The sequence below is a fragment of the Theropithecus gelada genome, chromosome X, assembly GCF_003255815.1.
Source record: "Theropithecus gelada isolate Dixy chromosome X, Tgel_1.0, whole genome shotgun sequence".
NCBI classification, from domain to species: Eukaryota; Metazoa; Chordata; class Mammalia; order Primates; family Cercopithecidae; genus Theropithecus; species Theropithecus gelada.
In genome coordinates this window covers 153232975-153252466 of record NC_037689.1, presented here as the reverse complement: position 1 = coordinate 153252466, position 19492 = coordinate 153232975, and the positions used below count along the sequence as shown (strand labels likewise).

The 19492-nt window shown below is 38.1% G+C and overlaps 1 pseudogene; it reads left to right on the top strand.

The window, feature by feature from the left end:
- LOC112615320 overlaps nt 1–825 on the top strand; it is a 3494-nt pseudogene extending 2669 nt beyond the window's left edge.
- Nucleotides 826–19492: the final 18667 nt, after the last annotated feature.

Here is a 19492-nt window from a genome sequence, read left to right as displayed (position 1 = left end):
ACTCTGGAGGATCTGGACCGGGAGTTCATGACTTTCGCCCATGCTCAATGGAAAGCACAATTACGAAGTTTCTTTTCTCTATTTCTGAGTTCATCCAATGGTTTTTTTGATTTATTTTTTTTGCATTGCAGGAGTTTGTTTAATGACCAAAAATTGGTAGAATACTTAAAGGAGAGTTCTTTTGATGCGGTGTTTCTGGATCCTTTTGATGCCTGTGGCTTAATTGTTGCCAAATATTTCTCCCTCCCCTCTGTGGTCTTTGCCAGGGGAATAGCTTGCCACTATCTTGAAGAAGGTGCACAGTGCCCTGCTCCTCTTTCCTATGTCCCCAGAATTCTCTTAGGGTTCTCAGATGCCATGACTTTCAAGAAGAGAGTATGGAACCATGTCATGCATTTGGAGGAACATTTATTTTGCAAGTATTTTTTCAAAAATGCCCTAGAAATAGCCTCTGAAATTCTCCAAACACCTGTCACGGAATATGATCTCTACAGCCACACATCAATTTGGTTGTTGCGAACGGACTTTGTTTTGGACTATCCCAAACCCGTGATGCCCAACATGATCTTCATTGGTGGTATCAACTGCCATCAGGGAAAGCCAGTGCCTATGGTAAGTCATCTCTCCTTTAGCACATTAAGAATAATCTGGCTTTGTAAATTAAAAAAAGATTCCTTACTGAACTGTGATTTGACATTTTGGTTTGTTGCATTTCAAATTTCTTTCCAGTTTAACAAATTATTTTGTGCCAATTCATGTACTTGTCAGTTATCAAATTTTATAAAACTGCCCTTCTTGGCCGGGCGCGGTGGCTCAAGCCTGTAATCTCAGCACTTTGGGAGGCCGAGATGGGCGGATCACGAGGTCAGGAGATCGAGACCATCCTGGCTAACCCCGTGAAACCCCGTCTCTACTAAAAAATACAAAAAACTAGCCAGGAGAGGTGGCGGGCGCCTGTAGTCCCAGCTACTCGGGAGGCTGAGGCAGGAGAATGGTGTAAACTCGGGAGGCGGAGCTTACAGTGAGCTGAGATCCGGCCACTGCACTCCAGCCTGGGCGACAGAGTGAGACTCTGTCTCAAAAAAAAAAAAAAAAAACTGCCCTTCTTGAAAGTGTGTATATATAATTTAAAAATTATACATCATATTCAGCCTACATTTTTGAGTACTGTGTTTAGAAAAGTACCAACAACCGCAGTAAGAAATGGAACTTCCTTTTTTTGCAAATTCTATGTGACCCCTGAGAGCAAATGCTCTTAGCAGTTTTGCATACATTCTTTTCATTAAAAAAGTGTTTTAGTTGTGTATATATAATTTAAAAATTATAGGTCCTATTCAGCCTACGTTTTTGAGTACCGTGTTTAGAAAAGCACCAAAAACCACAGTAAGAAATGAAACTTCCCTTTATTGCTAATTTTTGTGACCCCTAGAGGAAATGCTCGTAGCAGTTTTGTGTACATTCTTTTCATTAAAAAAAAAAAGCATTTTAGTTATACGGAATATCTAATGTAAATTCTCATACCTATTTTGTTAAAATAAAATCTTGTATTAGGTTAGACATATATTTCTTTACCTTGCATTTTTCATTTGCCAATAAATAATAGATTCCTTTATAGACAAATACAGACAGATTTGACGAGTTCGTTTAATAGTCTTTACTTTGGATGCTATGTAGTTTTTTTTAACCAATTAGTATTGATATATCTTTAGGCATTTTCCATTTTTTGCTTTTATGAATAAGGCCATGTAAACACTCTTTAATAATTTCCTTATGTGAATATTTTTCTATATTCTTGCTTTTATCTTAGTAGACTAGAGTCTTACATGTAGGGTTATAGGGTTTTCCTGAGTTGAGAAGGATTGGCATCTTTTTACTATTAAGTCATCCTGTTCAGGAATATGTAAGTCTCACTATTTATTCAGATCTTGTTTTATATACATAAATAAAATTTTTCACTATATAAGCATTTTATGTTTGTTATTAACATTTATTCCTTGGCATTTTATTATTTTTGAAACTATTTTTTTACAGGGCAAATTTTCCATTTCTACATTTAACTGACTATTGGGGTTTTTGCACATGTATCTTGTATCCAGCAACATTACTAACTTTTTTTATTATTTTTTAGTATGCATTAGATGTACAATATACCCTACCATCTGCAAGTAATTCCCTTCTCTGATATTTGTACTGCTTCTTTTGCTTTGCTGGAGCATATACTTCCAAAACATTACTGAGTAATATTGTTAGAGTAGCCAGTTTAAATAGGAATTCGGTCACTTTTGACTGAAAAATCCTTGAAAAATACCAGAATAAGATTCTGGCAAATGCACAGTTGCTAAATCCAGATGAATCACTTGGTGTCTCATCTCATTATATTATTTTATTAGGGATGGAGTATACATTTTTGTCTATTGCTGTGGCTGCTTACAATGTTCAGTAGACTTCGTAACACAGTCATATCTGTCATTGGCAGATGTTTGGTAAAAGAGTGACCTTTCAGCCTACTCATGGGAAAGTGAAATAATGCTCTTTCTAAAAAGCAGGAAGACTACAGTTGTAGGCCTTTCAAAATTAGGCATGACTTTCAGTTCTTGGCCAGACCGGGCGAGGAGATGCAAGTTGAAGGACTCTTAAGAGGTTGGACTTATCAAAGCACTTTTCTCCTCTGTATCCTCCATTAATTACGGTACCAAGCACCATCCATGTGTTGCCTACACACCACATCTGTGGCTGAGGGTGAGGCTCTGCCACTTCCTGAACCCACACTGAGTTCATTATGGCTCACAGGGTCACCCAGAGGACTTTAGAGATATAAAACCCTATATATGATTTTATATCACCTATGATAGGGAGATATACATAAAAAATGAAACATTAAACTCTATATGGTTTCATTTATTTTGATTATAAATCTTTTATGAGATAAGAAATAAATGTGTTTATATATCTATTAAAGAATATACATGTATGAAAGTTTTTATAGTTGCAGAGGGTTATGTATATTAATGTATATATTTATGATTATATCCGTAAATCCAGCAGAATTCTCACAGAGGAATTGAGATCTGAAAGAGGGCTTTCTGTCAAGAGCCTTGGATGTGGCCCAACCACAAAAGTAAAAGTCGACTGTCGTTGAAAGAAGGATGGACACTGCATATTGCTCCTTCCTTGTTTCAGAGGCCAGGATGTGTCTGGGAAAAGCATGCAGTTGGTTACATCTTGTTGGGAAACAGGATTCGAGTCTGAGTCTCATCTGTCTGATGAGAAGGGAGCATTACTTAATGATAGAGTACGTGTTTGCACATGTACGTGTTTGTGTATATGCAGGTGTGTTTGTGTGCGGTGTCCCAGACCCTGCACAGGGGATTTTCTTGAAGGTCTCCTGTAACAAAATCTCCTTGAGCCTATCCGGGAGAATTACATCCAGGGATGTAATTAAATACTTTAACAAGGATGGCAGATGACCCCATCTCGAACGTCAGGGATCAAATTTCAACATGAGATTTGGAGGGGACAAACTTTTAAACTATATAATTTGGTATGGTTGTTCTTTTACATTTCAGCGTTCTAGTATGTGTGTTGATTAATGATGTGTAAACAATTCAGCAGAACATTGAAATAGTTTTAATGAGAAAAAGAGGAAGTCACTCCTAGTCTCTTTGAATTTTTGGTTAGTTCCAACAGAATTGATGACTGGTTTTAGGTGAAAAGAATTCAGGCTCCGTCTATACCATCCATGGTAGGTTCAGCTCTGCAGACCTGGGGATGGGATATGGTTACAGAGCAAGAAAAGATCTGTGCTTCCCCCATTGCTCTAAGTTTCTGGCTCCAGTTCAAGATCCAAATTCAAAGTTAGCTTTTGGTGGACAAGACTAAGGCCTCCCACTAAAATTGTTTACTTCAAGTTTTTATTTTCAAAGTGTTTAACACACACAAAAGAGAGACTTAGTGTCATGACCACCTGCATATCAATCTTAGGTTAAATAATTTTCACTATTTTGCTGAACTGATTCATCTATCCCTTTTTTCCTGTCTTTAAAGAAAACTTTTTTAAAAGAGAAATTTGTGTCAATCTTTTTTATTATACTTTAAGTTCTAGGGCACATGTGCACAATGTGCAGGTTTGTTACATAGGTATACATGTGCCATGTTGGTTTGCTGCACCCATCAACTCGTCATTTCCATTAGGTATTTCTCCTAATGCTATCCCTTCCCCAGCCCCCCACCCCCTGACAGGCCCTGGTGTGTGATGTTCCCTGTGTCCATGTGTTCTCATTGTTCAATTCCTACTTATGAGTGAGAATATACGCTGTTTGGTTTTCTGTCCTTGTGATAGTTTGCTGAGAATGATAGTTTCCAGCTTCATCCATGTCCCTGCAAAGGACATGAACTCATCCTTTTTTATGGCTGCATAGTATTCCATGGTGTGTATGTGCCACATCTTCTTTATCCAGTCTATCATTGATGGACATTTGGGTTGGTTCCAAGTCTTTGCTATTGTGAATAGTGCTGCAATAAACGTATGTGTGCATGTGTCTTTATAGTACCATGATTTATAATCCTTTGGGTATATACCCAGTAATGAGATCGCTGGGTCAAATGGTATTTCTAGTTCTAGATCCTTGAGGAATTGCCACACTGTCTTCCACAATGGTTGAACTAATTTACACTCCCACCAACGGAGTAAAAGCGTTCCTATTTCTCCACATCCCCTCCAGCATCTGTTGTTTCCTGACTTTTTAATGATCGCCATTCTAACTGGCATGAGATGGTATCTCATTGTGGTTTTGATTTGCATTTCTGTGATGACCAGTGATGATGAACATTTTTTCATATGTCTGTTTGCTGCATAAATGTCTTCTTTTGAGAAGTGTCTGTTCATATCCTTTGCCCACTTTTGAATGGGTTGTTTTTTTTCTTGTAAATTTGTTTGACTTCTTTGTAGATTCTGGCTATTAGCCCTTTGCCAGGTGGATTGATTGCAAAAATGTTCTCCCATTGTGTAGGTTGCCTGTTCAGTCTGATGATAGTTTCTTTTGCTGTGCAGAAGCTCTTTGGTTTAATTAGATCACATTTGTCAATTTTGGCTTTTGTTGCCATTGCTTTTGGTGTTTTAGTCATGAGGTCTTTGCCCATGCCTATGTCCTGAATGGTATTGCCTAGGTTTTCTTCAAGGGTTTTTATGGTTTTAGGTCTTACATTTAAGTCTTTAATCCATCTTGAGTTAATTTTTCTATAAGTTGTAAGGAAGGGATCCAGTTTCAGCTTTCTACATATGGCTAGCCAGTTTTCCCAACACCATTTATTAAATAGGGAATCTTTCCCCCTTTTCTTGTTTTTGTCAGGTTTGTCAAAGATCAGAAGGTTGGGGATGTGTGGTGTTATTCCTGAGGCCTCCATTCTGTTCCATTGGTCTATATATCTGTTTGGGCACCAGTACCATGCTGTTTTGGTTACTGTAGCCTTGTAGTATAGTTTGAAGTCAGGTAGCGTGATGCCTCCAGCTTTGTTCTTGTTGCTTAGGATTGTCTTGGCTATGCAGGCTCTTTTTTAGTTCCATATGAAATTTAAAGTAGTCTTTTCTAATTCTATGAAGAAAGTCAATGGTAGCTTGATGGGATAGCATTGAATCTATAAATTACCTTGGGCAGTATGGCCATTTTTACGATATTGATTCTTCATATCCATGAGCCGGAATGTTCTTCCATTTGTTTGTGTCCTCTTATTTTGTTGAGCAGTGGTTTGTAGTTCTCCTTGAAGAGGTCTTCACACCCGTTGTAAGTTGTATTCCTAGGTATTTTATTCTCTTTGTTGGAATTGTGAATGCCATCTTGCTAGACATTACCTTTCAACCCCCAGTTTGTGTCATTTTAAAAAGAAATTCTTGGCATGTCATTCCATCACTGAATACTTAATTAAATACGAAAAATAAGAAACATTTGTTACATAGCCACAATATCATTATCATATCTAAGGCAATAAAAATTCTTTAATATTATCTCATTTCCAGTCCATAATTAAATTTCCCCCATTTTCTGGAACAACATCTTTCCATATAGATCAATGGAATAGAATGGAGAATTCAGAAATAAACCCATATATTCTTGGCCAATTGACAAGGTGTCAAATTTTGACACGTGTGTCAAGATCATTCAAATGGGACAGAATAGTCTCTTCAACGGAAGACCCACCCTGGGGTCCTTCAGGTCCAGCATCAGACTCCAGACCATTTGCAGAGATCATCCAGCCATCTCCCACCATGCCTCTGATGAATCCTTCACCATGTGCATCCACATGGGTCCCGCAAATATTTTCTCACAGTCTATTGAGTGACTTTCCTTACAAATACTTCATTGTAGAATAAATAGAGGTTTATAGCAAGGTTGCAACAAATAGTTTAGAGAATTCTTATCTATCCTGTGTCCAGTTTCCCCATTGTTATATCTTATGTTTCTATGGCACATCCATCGCAACTCATTCGCCAATATTGACACGTTATGATGAGCTAAAGTCTGTTTCCTTCAGATTTCATTGATTTTTACTTAATATCACTGTTCTTTTATGGGATCCCATTGATACCACCTGAAATGTAGTCATCATGTCTCCTTAGTCTCTTCCAGCCTGTGACGGTTTCTCAGACTTCCCCTGTTTTTGGTGACTTGGGCAGTTTTGAGCAGTCCTGGTCAGGTGTCCTGTAGAATGTTCCTCAGTGTGTGTTTGACATTTTTATCATGGTTAAACTGGGGTTATAGGTTTTTGGTAGGAAGACACAGAGGTCTTTTCTTGTTTTCTTGCGTGTAGAAAAGAGTGGCCTGTTCTCCAATGCATTGCTTGTACCTTTGTAAAAACTTGGCTCTTCATACATCTGTGCATGTATTTCTAGACTTTGTGTTCTGCTCCACTGAAATATTTGTGAAATATTTGATTACTGTAGCTTTGTGATAATCTTGAAATGAGGTAGTGTTACCAATTTTTTTCAAATTGTTTTTGCTATTGTAGGTCTGCTACATGACCGTATGGATTTTAGAATAAGTTTTTTAGTTTGGTGTGATTGGGACTGTATTGAATTTATAGATCAACTGGGGAGAAACAACATCTTATCAATTTTGAGTTTTCCAATTCATTAACATATCTATTTAAGTCCCTCATCAGTGTTCTGTAATTTTCAGTGTACAGTCTTTCACATTTTTTGTCAGATATATTCCTAAGTGTTTCATGTTTTTGATGCTATTTAAGTGATATTTTTATTCCAATTTTTAATTGTTCATTGCTAGTATAGTTGACCCCTGAACAATATGGGAATGAAGCAGACCAACCCGCTGAAGCAAAAAATCCACACAGATCTTTTGATTCTCCAAAAACATAACTACTAACAGCCAACTATTTACCAAAAGCCTTACCAGTAGCATAAACAGTCAATTAACACATATTTTGAATGTCGTTAGTATTATATCTTATATTATTACAATAAAGAAAGCTAGAGAAAAGAAAATGTTATTTAAAAACATAACATATGAAAAAATGCCCAGTATCACTAATCATCAGAGAAATGAAAGTCAAAACCACAATGAGATATCATCTCACACCAGTTAGAATGGCTATTATTAAAAAGTCAAGAAACAATAGATGCTTGCGAAGCTGCTGAGAAAGGGGACCAGTTGTACACCGTTGGTGGTGGGAATGCAAATTAGTTCATCCCCTGTGGGAAGTAGTTTGGAGATTTCGCAAAGAAGTCAATAGACACCACCAATAAAATAGAAGTTTTATATATATATAAAATCATTTTACCAAGAAACACATGCACTGGTATGTTCATTGCATCTCTATTCAGAATAGAAAAGACATGAAATCAACCTAGGTGCTCGTCAACAGTGGCTTAGATGAAGAAAACGTGGAACATATACACCATGGAATATGCAGTCATAAAAAAAGAATGAAATCATGTTCTTTGTAACAACATGGATGCAGCTGGAGGTCATTATCCTAAGGAAATATACACAGACACAGAACACCAAATACCATGTGTTCTCACTTAGAAGTGGGAGCCAAACAGTGGGTACTCATGGGCATAAAGATGGCAACAATAGACACTGTGGACTCTAAAGGGGAGAGGAAGGGGTGCAGGAGTTGAAAAACTATTGGGTACTATGCTCAGTACTTGGGTGATGGGAGCAATCATGCCCCAAACGTCAGCATCATGCAATATACTCAGGTAACCTGCGTATGTACTCTTGAATCTAAAATAAAAGTTGAATATGTATAAGCGGAAGTGAATCATCAAAAAGGTCTCCGTCTTCATCATCTTCCATTGAGTGGGCTGTGGAGGAGGAGGAGGAGGAGGAGGAGTAGATGTTGGTCTTGCTGTCTCAGGGTGGCAGAAGCAGAAGAGGTAGAGGAGGTGGAAGGGGAGTCAGGTGAGGCAGGTGCACTTGGTGTAACTTTATGGAAATACATCGTAATTGCTGTCTATTTTTTTCTCTTTGATTTATTTAAAAATGCTTTTATACAGTACTAATCCTTCTTCCCCACTTGCTTTGGTTTCAGTGCCCATATCATAGAAAGGTTCATGTTGTAATAGAAGTCAATAGCAGTCTTAAATAATTGGAAGCCTTTCTATGAGGCTTATATTGTGTAAAGCCATTTTTTTTTTTTCTGGCACTGCTGCTTCTACATCTTCTTTCTCATCAAGTACTGATTGGAAAGCACTCATCTCCATCAGGTCCTCTATTAATTCCTCTAGTGTAGTGTCTATTGACTCTTGAATTTCTCCAAGATTCATATTTTGAAACACCTTATCCCCCACCTTTTGTTGCTGAATACACAATCCCTTTCATGACTTCCTTGATTGGCTCTGTCATAAATCCTGTGAAGTCATGTGCAACATCTGGACACAGTTTTCTCCAGAAGAAATGTATTGTTTGGGGCTTGGTGGCTTTCACAGCTCTTTCTGTAACAACAATGGCATCTTCAGTGGTGTAATCCTTCTGGACTTTCATGACATTCTCTATCCAGATTCTCTTCCATAGTATTGACAATCTTTTCCATAAAAAAGTGTGTGTAATGAGTTCTAAAGTTCCTTATGACCCCTGATTGAGAAACTGAATTAGAGATGTTGGGTTTGGAAGCAGGTAGACCACTTTGACACCTTCCATGTTGAACTCATGGGTTCTGGGTGACTAGGGGCATTGTCCAATATCAAAAGAACTTTAAAAGACAGTCCCTTACTGGCAATACATTTTCTGCCTTCAGGGACAAAGCATTGATGGAACCAATCCAGAAAAAGTGTTCTTGTTGTGTAGGCCTTCTTGTTGTACCACCAAAAATCTGTCAGTGGGTGTCGATCTTGTCCCCTCAAGGCTTAAGGTTGGGCAGTTCTACACATGAAGTCAGTCCTGAGTGTAAACTTGACTGTGTTTACATAAAACAGTAGAGTTAGCCTGTCCCTTTCTGCCTTGCATTCTGGTGCTTGGTTTACTTCCTCGCTAATAAATGTCTTTTGTGTCATCTTGTTTTTGTTTTTGTTTTTTCCACAATAGGGCACTGTCATCTGCATTAAAAATCTGTTCAGGCAGATATCCTTCCTCCTCAATAATTTTCTTCGTGGCGTCTGGGAACTCATTTGTCTCCTTTTGCTTGGCAGAAGCTGCTTCTGTTATCTTGACAAAAAACTAGCAAACCATCCTTTGCCGCCATTAAATTCTCCAGTTTTGGATTCTTCACCTCTTTTTTGCTTTAAGTTGTCATATAATGACTTTGCTTTTCTCAAATCACAATGGCATTATAAATAAGCCTTTCTTATAGCAATGCTACACTCACATTAAAGCTGCATTTTCAATATGAGACAAAAGGTATTTCAGAAAGAAATGCAAGGTTTGGCTCCTGCTGGCATTGCTGCAGCAATGTCTTCATGAATCTCCCTCCCTCCCTGCCTCCCTCCCTCCCTTCCTTCTTTCTTTCTTTTTTTTCCAATGGTCCTTATCTAGCTTCATTTATTTTGAAATGGCAGGCAATCACCATGGTAGAGCTCAGTCTATGGTACCAATCAAGCAATTTGACTTTTTTGGTAATTCTTTGCTTCTTGGGAGTAATTCCAGTATCATTAGTGGTGCTCTGTAGTCCCATGATGGTATTCAAGGTTTATAATATTGCACTAAACACGATGAAAAATACAGTAGAGCCATGAGAGATCACTTTTACTCTGACATGCAATTTATTGGAGAGATGAAATGCTCAGAGAGTATAAGTGTTATATCACATGCATTTAACCCACACTTCAGCTCACTGGAAGAGCAACAGGAGGTAGCTACAAAATTATTACAGTAGTGTAGTATATACTATAGGTAATTTTGTGCAGTTAAGATTTAATGCTGCATCTATACATTTGTTTGTATTTCTTTCCAGTGCTAATGATGCAGTGTACAGTCTGGAAGTGTTTGTGTGTGTTTTAATAATTTTTTATAGATTTGTGCATATTTTAAAGTAATAATAAAATAGAGTAGTACCTACACATGCTTTATGCATTAATGGCATACCTACCTTTAAAAAAATTTTAGATATTTCTAGTTTATGTGGTTTATATGTATGTTTTTTCAAACTGTTGGAAGTTTCTTTGCAATATATTTATCTATAAAAATCTGTTTTTTTAGATTATAAAATAAAGTAAATAAAAATCTGTTTATTTTTCTATAAAAGAAGTTTGCAATATATTTATCTATAAAAATCTGCATATAAGTGGATCCACACAGCTCAAAACCCTACTGTTCCCTGTCAACTGTATATAGAAATAAGATTAATTTTTAAGTATTGTATCTTGCAACCATGCTAAACTTATGTATTTGTTCTAGGAGATTTTTGTAGAGTTTGTTATTATTCCTACATACATAAACATGTTGTCTGTGAATGAGACCTTTTTATTTTTTTCTTTACAATCTAAATACTCTTTCCTTCTTTTTCTTCCTTGACTGCACTGGCTGGAACCTGAAGAACAATGTTGAGTAGAAGTGGGGAGGGCCCCCGTCCTTGGCGTGTGTTTGACTTGAGGAGTGGAGCATTCAGTCTTTCACCATTAAGGATGATGTTAGCTGTGGGTTCCTCCAAGATGCCCTTCATTAGTTTAAGATACTCCTCTTTTTTTTTTCTGAGTTTGTTGAGAATTTTTTATCATAAGTGGATTTTGGATTTTTGTCAAACACTTTTTCCATACTTATTGAGATAATTATATGCTTATCCTTTTTTAGTTTATTTATGTGGTATGTTACTTTAATTGATTTATAAAATTATTTATTTTATCATTAATTATGGTGAAATACACATAGCATAAAATGAATCATCTTCATCACTTTAGGTACACAGTTCAGTATTGAGTACATTCACATTGCTGTACAACCAATACCACCATTCATCTCCAGAACTCTCTTCATCTTCCCAAACTGAAACTTTGGACCCATTAAAATATAATTCTCCATTCTCCCCTCCTCTCAGCCCTTGCCAACCATCATTTCACTCTTTTATTCTACGAATTTGACTATTTTAGATACTTCATATAAGTAGAATCATACAGCATTTGTCATTTTGTGATTAGCTTAGTTCACTCTGCACAATATCCTTAAGGTTCATTCATGTTAGCATATGTCAGAATTTTCTTCCTTTCTAAGGCTGAATAATATTTCATTCTGTATACCTACACCACATTTTTGCTGGGGTTGTTTCCACTTTTTGGCTGTTGTGAGTTATGCTGCTATGAACATGGTGGCACAACCTCAATTAATTTTCTAATGTCAAACCAGCCTTGCATTCCTCAGATAAACCCCACTTGGTTATGGTGTATAATCTTTTTGTGTAGTACCTATTTTAAAATATTACAGAAGTTGACTTGCCAATATTTTGTTTAAAATTTTTGCATCTAAGCTCATGAGGGTCTGTAATTTTCCTATCTTATAATGTCTATCTGGTTTTGGTACTGTGATAATGCTGGTCTCATCAAATGAATTAGGAAATCCCGTAGGCTTCAGTTTTTGGAACCAGTTTGTGAATAATTGGTATTATTTATTCTTCAATGTTTGCCAGATTCATCAGTGATATCATCTGAGCTTTGTTTTGTGAGGGAAGGTGTGAATTACAAATCTAAATTAAATTTAAAATATACAGGTATGGCAGGGTGCGGTGGCTCAAGCCTGTAATCCCAGCACTTTGGGAGGCCGAGACGGGCAGATCACAAGGTCAGGAGATCAAGACCCTCCTGGCTAACATGGTGAAACCCCGTCTCTACTAAAAAATACAAAAAACTATCTGGGCGAGGTGGCGGGCGTCTGTAGTCCCAGCTACTCGGGAGGCTGAGGCAGGAGAATGGTGTAAACCCAGGAGGCAGTGCTTGCAGTGAACTGAGATCTGGCCACTGCACTCCAGCCTGGGCAACAGAGTGAGACTCCATCTCAAAAAAAAGAAAAAAAAAGAAAAGAAAAGATGCAGGTTACTTCTGTTGGGGTTATGCATTTATTCTTGTGAAATGTCTAGCAGTTTGTGTCTTTAACAAAATGTGTCCATTCCATCTAAGTTGCAGACTTTTTTTGGCATAAACTTGTTCATGATATTCTCTTAACATTTTAATATCTGTAGAATCTATGGTGATACCACCTCTCTCGTTCCTGATATTGATAATTTATTTCTTCTCTCATTTTTGTTAGATCAAGGTGGCTAGAGCTTTACTAAATTAATTGATCTCAGCAAACCAGCTTTGGCTTCATTAATTTTCTCAACAAACCAGCTTTGGTTTCATTAATTTTGTCTATGTTTTGAATATATTTTCCATTTCATTGATTTCTGCTCGGAAGTAAGCCTCCAGGGAAGGTAGTTCACTCACCGTCATGTTTGTTTTTCAAGGACAGTCATCTGCAAGTGCCCCAGACACCAAAAGAAAAGGAGACTAAGCAAATGTCTAGTAACAAGGTGTCCCGAAAGGAGCCATCTTGTGCTCGCACAAGGATTATACCACGAGGTTGTCTGCAGAATCTCTCACTAAATGTTCTTTAAGGTGTTACCTGACACACACTGCTTAGCTCGTCCATGAAGGTATCAAGAAAACCTGCAGAATATAATTCTGTCCAATGCAACAAATATTTCGGTTGATTTTCTTTGTGCAAGGCTGTATTTGTTTGCTTGGATTGCTATAAAGGATAGCTGAGGCTGGGTAATTTATAAAGAAAAGAGCTTTAATTGGTTCACAGTTTTGCAGTCTTTACATGAAACATGGTGCTAGCATCTGCTTCAGGTGAGGCCTCAGGAAGCTTACAATCATGACAGAAGGTGATGGGGAGCTGGCATGTCACATAGCAAGAGCAAGAGCAAGAGAGAAATGGGGGAGATGGCACGTACTTTTCTTTTTAATTTTAATTTTTATTTCTGGGGTACACGTGGAAGATTTTCAGGTTTGTTACATAGGTAAACATGTGCCATGGTGGTGCATACTTTTTTTTTTTTCCTGCTGTAAAACTCTTTTTTTTTTTTTAAAAAAAAATACTGTAAGGTCTGGGATACATGTGCAGAATGTGTAGGTTTGTTACACAGGTATACACATGCCATGGTGGTTTGCCGCACCCATCAACCCGTCATCTACATTAGGTATTTCTCCTAATGCTGTCCGTCCCCTAGGCCCTCACCCTGCAACAGGCCCCAGTGTGTGATTGTGTGATGTTCCCCTCTCTGCATCCATGTGTTCTCATTGTCCAACTCCCACTGTGCATGAGAACATGCAGTGTTTGGTTCTCTGCTCTTGTGTTAGTTTGCTGAGAATGATAGTTTCCAACTTCATCCATGTCCCGGCAAAGGACATGAACTCATCCTTTTTTATGGCTGCATAGTATTCCATGGTGTATATGTGCCACATTTTCTTTATCCACTCTATCATTGATGGTCATTTGCATTGGTTCCAAGTCTTTGCTATTGTGAATAGTGCTGCAATAAAATACATGTGCATGTGCTTTGTAGTAGAATGATTTATAATCCTTTGGGTATATACCCAGTAATGGGATTGCTGGATCAAATGGTATCTCTGGTTCTAGATCCTTGAGGAATCGCCACACTGTCTTCCACAATGGTTGAACTCCCACCGACAGTGTAAAAACGTTCCTATTTCTCCACATCCTCTCCAGCATCTGTTCTTTCCTGAGTTTTAATGATCGCCATTCTAACTGGCATGAGATGGTATCTCATTGTCGTTTTGATTTGCATTTCTCTAATGACCAGTGATGATGAGCTGTTTTGATATGTTTGTTGGTTGTATAAATGTCTTCTTTTGTGAAGTGTCTGTTCATATCCTTCACCCACTTTTTGATGGGGTTGTTTTTTTCTTGTAAATTTAAGTTCCTTGCAAATTCTAGATATTAGCCCTTTGTCAGATGGATAGATTGCAAAATTTTTCTCCCATTGTGTAGGTTGCCTGTTCAGTCTGATAATAGTTTCTTTTGCTGTGCAGAAGCTCTTTCGTTTAATTAGATCCCATTTCTTAATTTTGGCTTTTGTTGCCATTGCTTTTGATGTTTTAGTTATGAAGTCTTTGCCCATGCCTACGTCCTGAATGGTATTGCCTAGGTTTTTTTCTAGAGTTTTCATGGTTTTAGGTCTTACGTTTAAGTCTTTAATCCATCTTGAGTTAATTTTTGTGTAAGGTGTAAGGAAGGGGTCCAGATTCAGTTTTCTGCATATCGCTAACCAGTTTTCCCAACACCATTTATTAAATAGGGAATCCTTTCCCCATTGCTTGTTTTTGTCAGGTATGTCAAAGATCAGATGGTTATAGATGTGTGGTATAATTTCTGAGGCCTCTGTTCTGTTCCATTGATCTATAAATCTGTTTGGGTACCAGTACCATGCGGTTTTGGTTACTGTAGCCTTGTAGTATAGCTTGAAGTCAGGCAGCGTGATGCCTCCAGCTTTGTTCTTTTTGCTTAGGATTGTCTTAGCTATGCAGGCTCTTTTTTAGTTCCATATGAAATTTAAAGTAGTTTTTTCTAATTCTGTGAGGAAAGTCAATGGTAGCTTGATGGGATAGCATTGAATGTATAAATTACCTTGGGCAGTATGGCCATTTTCATGATATTGAGTCTTCCTATCCATGAACATGGAATGTTTTTCCCTTTGTTTGTGTCCTCTCTTATTTCCTTGAGCAGTGGTTTGTAGTTCTCCTTGAAGAGGTCCTTCCCATCGCTTGTAAGTTGTATTCCTAGGTATTTTATTCTGTTTGTAGCAATTGTGAATGGAAGTTTACTCATGATTTGGCTCTCTGTTTTTCTATTACTACTGTATAGGAATGCTTGTGATTTTTGCACATTGATTTTGTATCCTGAGACTTTTCTGAAGTTGCTTATCAGCTTAAGAAGATTTTGTACTGAGATGATGGGATTTTCTAAATATACAATCATGTCATTTGCAAACAGAGACAATTGGACTTCCTCTCTTCCTATTTGAATACCCTATATTTCTTTCTCTTGCCTGATTGTCCTGGCCAGAACTTCCAATACTATGTTGAATAGGAGTGGTGAGAGAGGGCATCCTTGTCTTGTGCTGGTTTTCAAAGGGAATGCTTCCAGCTTTTGCCCATTCAGTATGATATTGGCTGTGGGTTTGTTATAAATAGCTCTTATTATTTTGAGATATGTTCCATCAATACCTAGTTTGTTGAGAATTTTTGGCATGAAGTGCTGTTGAATTTTATCGAAGGCTTTTTCTGCATCTAAATTGAGATAATCATGTGGTTTTTGTCATTGGTTCTGTTTATGTGATGGATTACGTTTATTGATTTGTCTATGTTGGACCAGCCTTGCATCCCAGATATGTAGCTGACTTGATCATGGTGGATAAGCTTTTTGATGTACTAGCAGACTCAGTTTGCCAGTACTTTATTGAGGATATTTGCCATCGATGTTCATCAGGGATATTGGCCTGAAATTTTCCTTTTTTGTTGTATCTCTGCCAGGTTTTGGTATCAGGATGATGCTGGCCTCATAAAATGAGTTATGGAAGAGTCCCTCTTTTTCTGTTATTTGGAATAGTTTCCGAAGGAATGGTATCAGGTCCTCTTTGTACCTCTGGTAGAATTCTGCTGTGAATCCACCTGGTCTGGGCTTTTTTCAGTGGATAGGCAATTAATTACTGCCTCAATTTCAAAACCTGTTATTGGTCTATTCAGGGGTTTGACTTCTTCCTGGTTTCGTCTTGGGAGGCTGTATGTGTCCAGGAATTTATCCATTTCTCCTAGAATTTCTAGTTTATTTGTGTAGAGGTGTTTATAGTATTCTCTGATGGTAGTTTGTATTTCTGTGGGGTCGGTGGTGATATCCCCTTTATCATTTTTTATTGTGTCTATTGATTCTTCTCTCTTTTCTTCTTCATTAGTCTGGCTAGTGGTCTATCAATTTTGTTAATCTTTTCAAAAAACCAACTCCTGGATTCATTGGTTTTTTGAAGGGTTTTTCTGTCTCTATATCCTTCAGTTCTGCTCTGATCTTAGTTATTTCTTGTCTTCTGCTAGCTTTTGAATTTGTTTGCTCTTGCTTCTCTATTTCTTTTAATTGTGATGTTAGGGTTTTGATGTTAGATCTTTCCTGCTTTCTCCTGTGGGCATTTAGTGCTATAAATTTCCCTCTAAACACAGCTTTAGCTGTGTCCCAGAGATTCTGGTATGTTGTGTCTTTGTTCTCATTGGTTTCAAAGAACTTATTTATTTCTGCCTTAATTTCAATATTTACCCAGTAGTTATTCAGGAGCAGGTTGTTCAGTTTCCATGTAGTTGTGCAGTTTTGAGTAAATTTCTCAATCCTGAGTTCTAATTTGTTTGCACTGTGATCTAAGAGACTGTTTGTTATGATATCCGTTCTTCTGCATTTGCTGAGGAGTGTTTTACTTCCAGTTATGTGGTCAATTTTAGAATAAGTGCAATGTGGTGCTGAGAAGAATGTATATTCTGTTGATTTGGGCTGGAAAGTTCTATAGACGTCTACTAGGTTTGCTTGGTCCAGAGTTGAGTTCAAGTCCTGCTTTTCCGTGTTAATTTTCTGTGTCGTTGATCTGTCTAATATTGACAGTGGGGTGTTAAAGTCTCCCACTATTATTGTATGGGAGCCTAAGTCTCTTTGTGGGTCTCTAAGAACTTGCTTTATGGGTGTTCCTGTATTGGGTGCATATATATTTAGGATGGTTAGCTCTTCTTGTTACATTGATCCCTTTCCTTTACCATTATATAATGCCCTTCTTTGTCTTTTTTTGATCTGTGTTGGTTTAAAGTCTGTTTTATGAGAGACTAGGATTGCAACCCCTGCTTTTTTTGCTTTCCATTTGCTTGGTAAATATTCCTGTATCCCTTTATTTTGAGCCTATGTATGTCTTTGCACGTGAAATGGATTTTCTGAACACAGCACACTGTTGGGTCTTGACTGTTTATCCAATTTGCCAGTCTGTGTCTTTTAATTGGGGCATTTAGCCCATTTACATTTAAGATTAATATTATTATGTGTGAACTTGATCCTATCATTATGATACTAGCTGTTTATTTTGCCTATTAGCTGATGCAGTTTCTTTATAGTGCTGATTGTCTTTATAATTGGGTATGTTTTTGCAGTAGCTGGTACTGGTTTTTCCTTTCCATATTTAGTGCTTCCTTCAGGAGCTCTTGTAAGGCAGGCCTGGTGGTGACAAAATCTCTCAGCATTTGCTTGTCTGTAAAGGATTTTATTTCTCCTTCACTTATGAAGCTTAGTTTGACTGGATATGAAATTCGGGATTGAAAATTCTTTCCTTTAGGAATGTTGAGTATTTGCCCCTACTGTCTTCTGGCTTGTTGGGTTTCTGCAGAGAGATCCACTGTTAGTCTGATAGACTTCCTTTTGTGGATAAGCAGTTCTCTCTGACTGCCCTTAACATTTTTCCTTCATTTCAACCTTGGTGAATCTGATGATTATGTGTCTTGGGGTTGCTTTTCTTGAGGAGTATCTTTATGGTGTTCTCTGTGTTTCCTGAATTTGAATGTTGGCCTCTCTAGCTTGGCTGGGGAAGTTCTCCTGGATAATATCCTGAAGAGGGTTTTTGTCACATTTTTTAAAAATTATACTTTAAGAGTTCTGGGATAGGGCGCGGTGGCTCAAGCCTGTAATCCCAGCACTTTGGGAGGCCGAGATGGGCGGATAACGAGGTCAGGAGATCGAGACCATCCTGGCTAACACGTGAAACCCCATCTCTACTAAAAAATACAAAAAACTAGCCAGGCGAGGTGGCGGGCGCCTGTAGTTCCAGCTACTCGGGAGGCTGAGGCAGGAGAATAGCATGAACCTGGGAGGCAGAGCTTGCAGTGAGCTGAGATCCCGCCACTGCACTCCAGCCTGGGCGACAGAGTGAGACTCCGTCTCAAAAAAAAAAAAAAAAAAAAAAAAAAGAGTTCTGGGATACATGTGCTGTCATATACTGTTAAGCAATCAAATCTCACGAGAAATCACTCACTATTGGAAGGACAGTGCGAAACTATTCATGAGGGATCCATGCCCACGACCCAAACACCTCCCACCATGCTTCACCTCCAACACTGATAGTATATTTGACCATGATATATGGAGGGGACAAACATACTAACTGCATCAAAGGCATAGCATGGCTACTGTGAAAGGAGGGTGAAAACACAAAGATGACATCACCTCGGACCTCCAGGAGTGCTCAGCAGACTGAGGGAGACAAGTACATATTTTCCTGAAGGAGGGCACTGGAGTGATGGCGTGTTTAGAATATGGAAGTAGAGCAGTCACAGAGAGGCAGCGCAGCAGAGTACTCACACAAGGACTGGGCCAGCGACTCCCCACTGCATGTGATGTATCTGAGGGAAGCCATTAAAATAGGCGATGGTCACTTTCCATCAAGTCCTTGGTATGGTCCATGGAGGCAGGGTTGTCAATCTCATTTCAGCATTTCAGAGGCCTCTCAGGGTTTGGATATGGAAGAAGACAACCAGCAATGATTATGTATTGCAGAGACGCAGGTGAGCCCCAGTCTGTTGCCAGTTGGGAGGTCAGTGCTAAGGGCCTTGCTGTCTTTCCTTGGCACATAGGATGCCAATTTCTTTCTGGACAGAGAGTATTTCCTTGGCTAAAGTCAAAATCTAAATTTTGCTTTGGGATAAATTCCAAAAATATTAGCTTTATTCAAATTGACTTTCACTTTATCTTTCTGAATCTTCAAGGTCCAAAAGCATTGCTTAATAATTCTGTTTCTAAAGTCACATTGCAGCTCAGGGCATGCTCTCCCTCCAAGGAAGAGAGCATAATCTACTCTTGTCTCTAAATCATACAAGTAGGTATCTCAGCAAATGATACTCATGTATTAGTGTTCTTATGAGTAAATCATTGGCAGTGAGTGTGATTGTGAAATGATAAATACACGCCCTCTATTGGGGTCAGCTTTTGTGCCTGTACTTCTTCCGCCTACTGTATCATAGCAGCTTAGAATCCCAGCT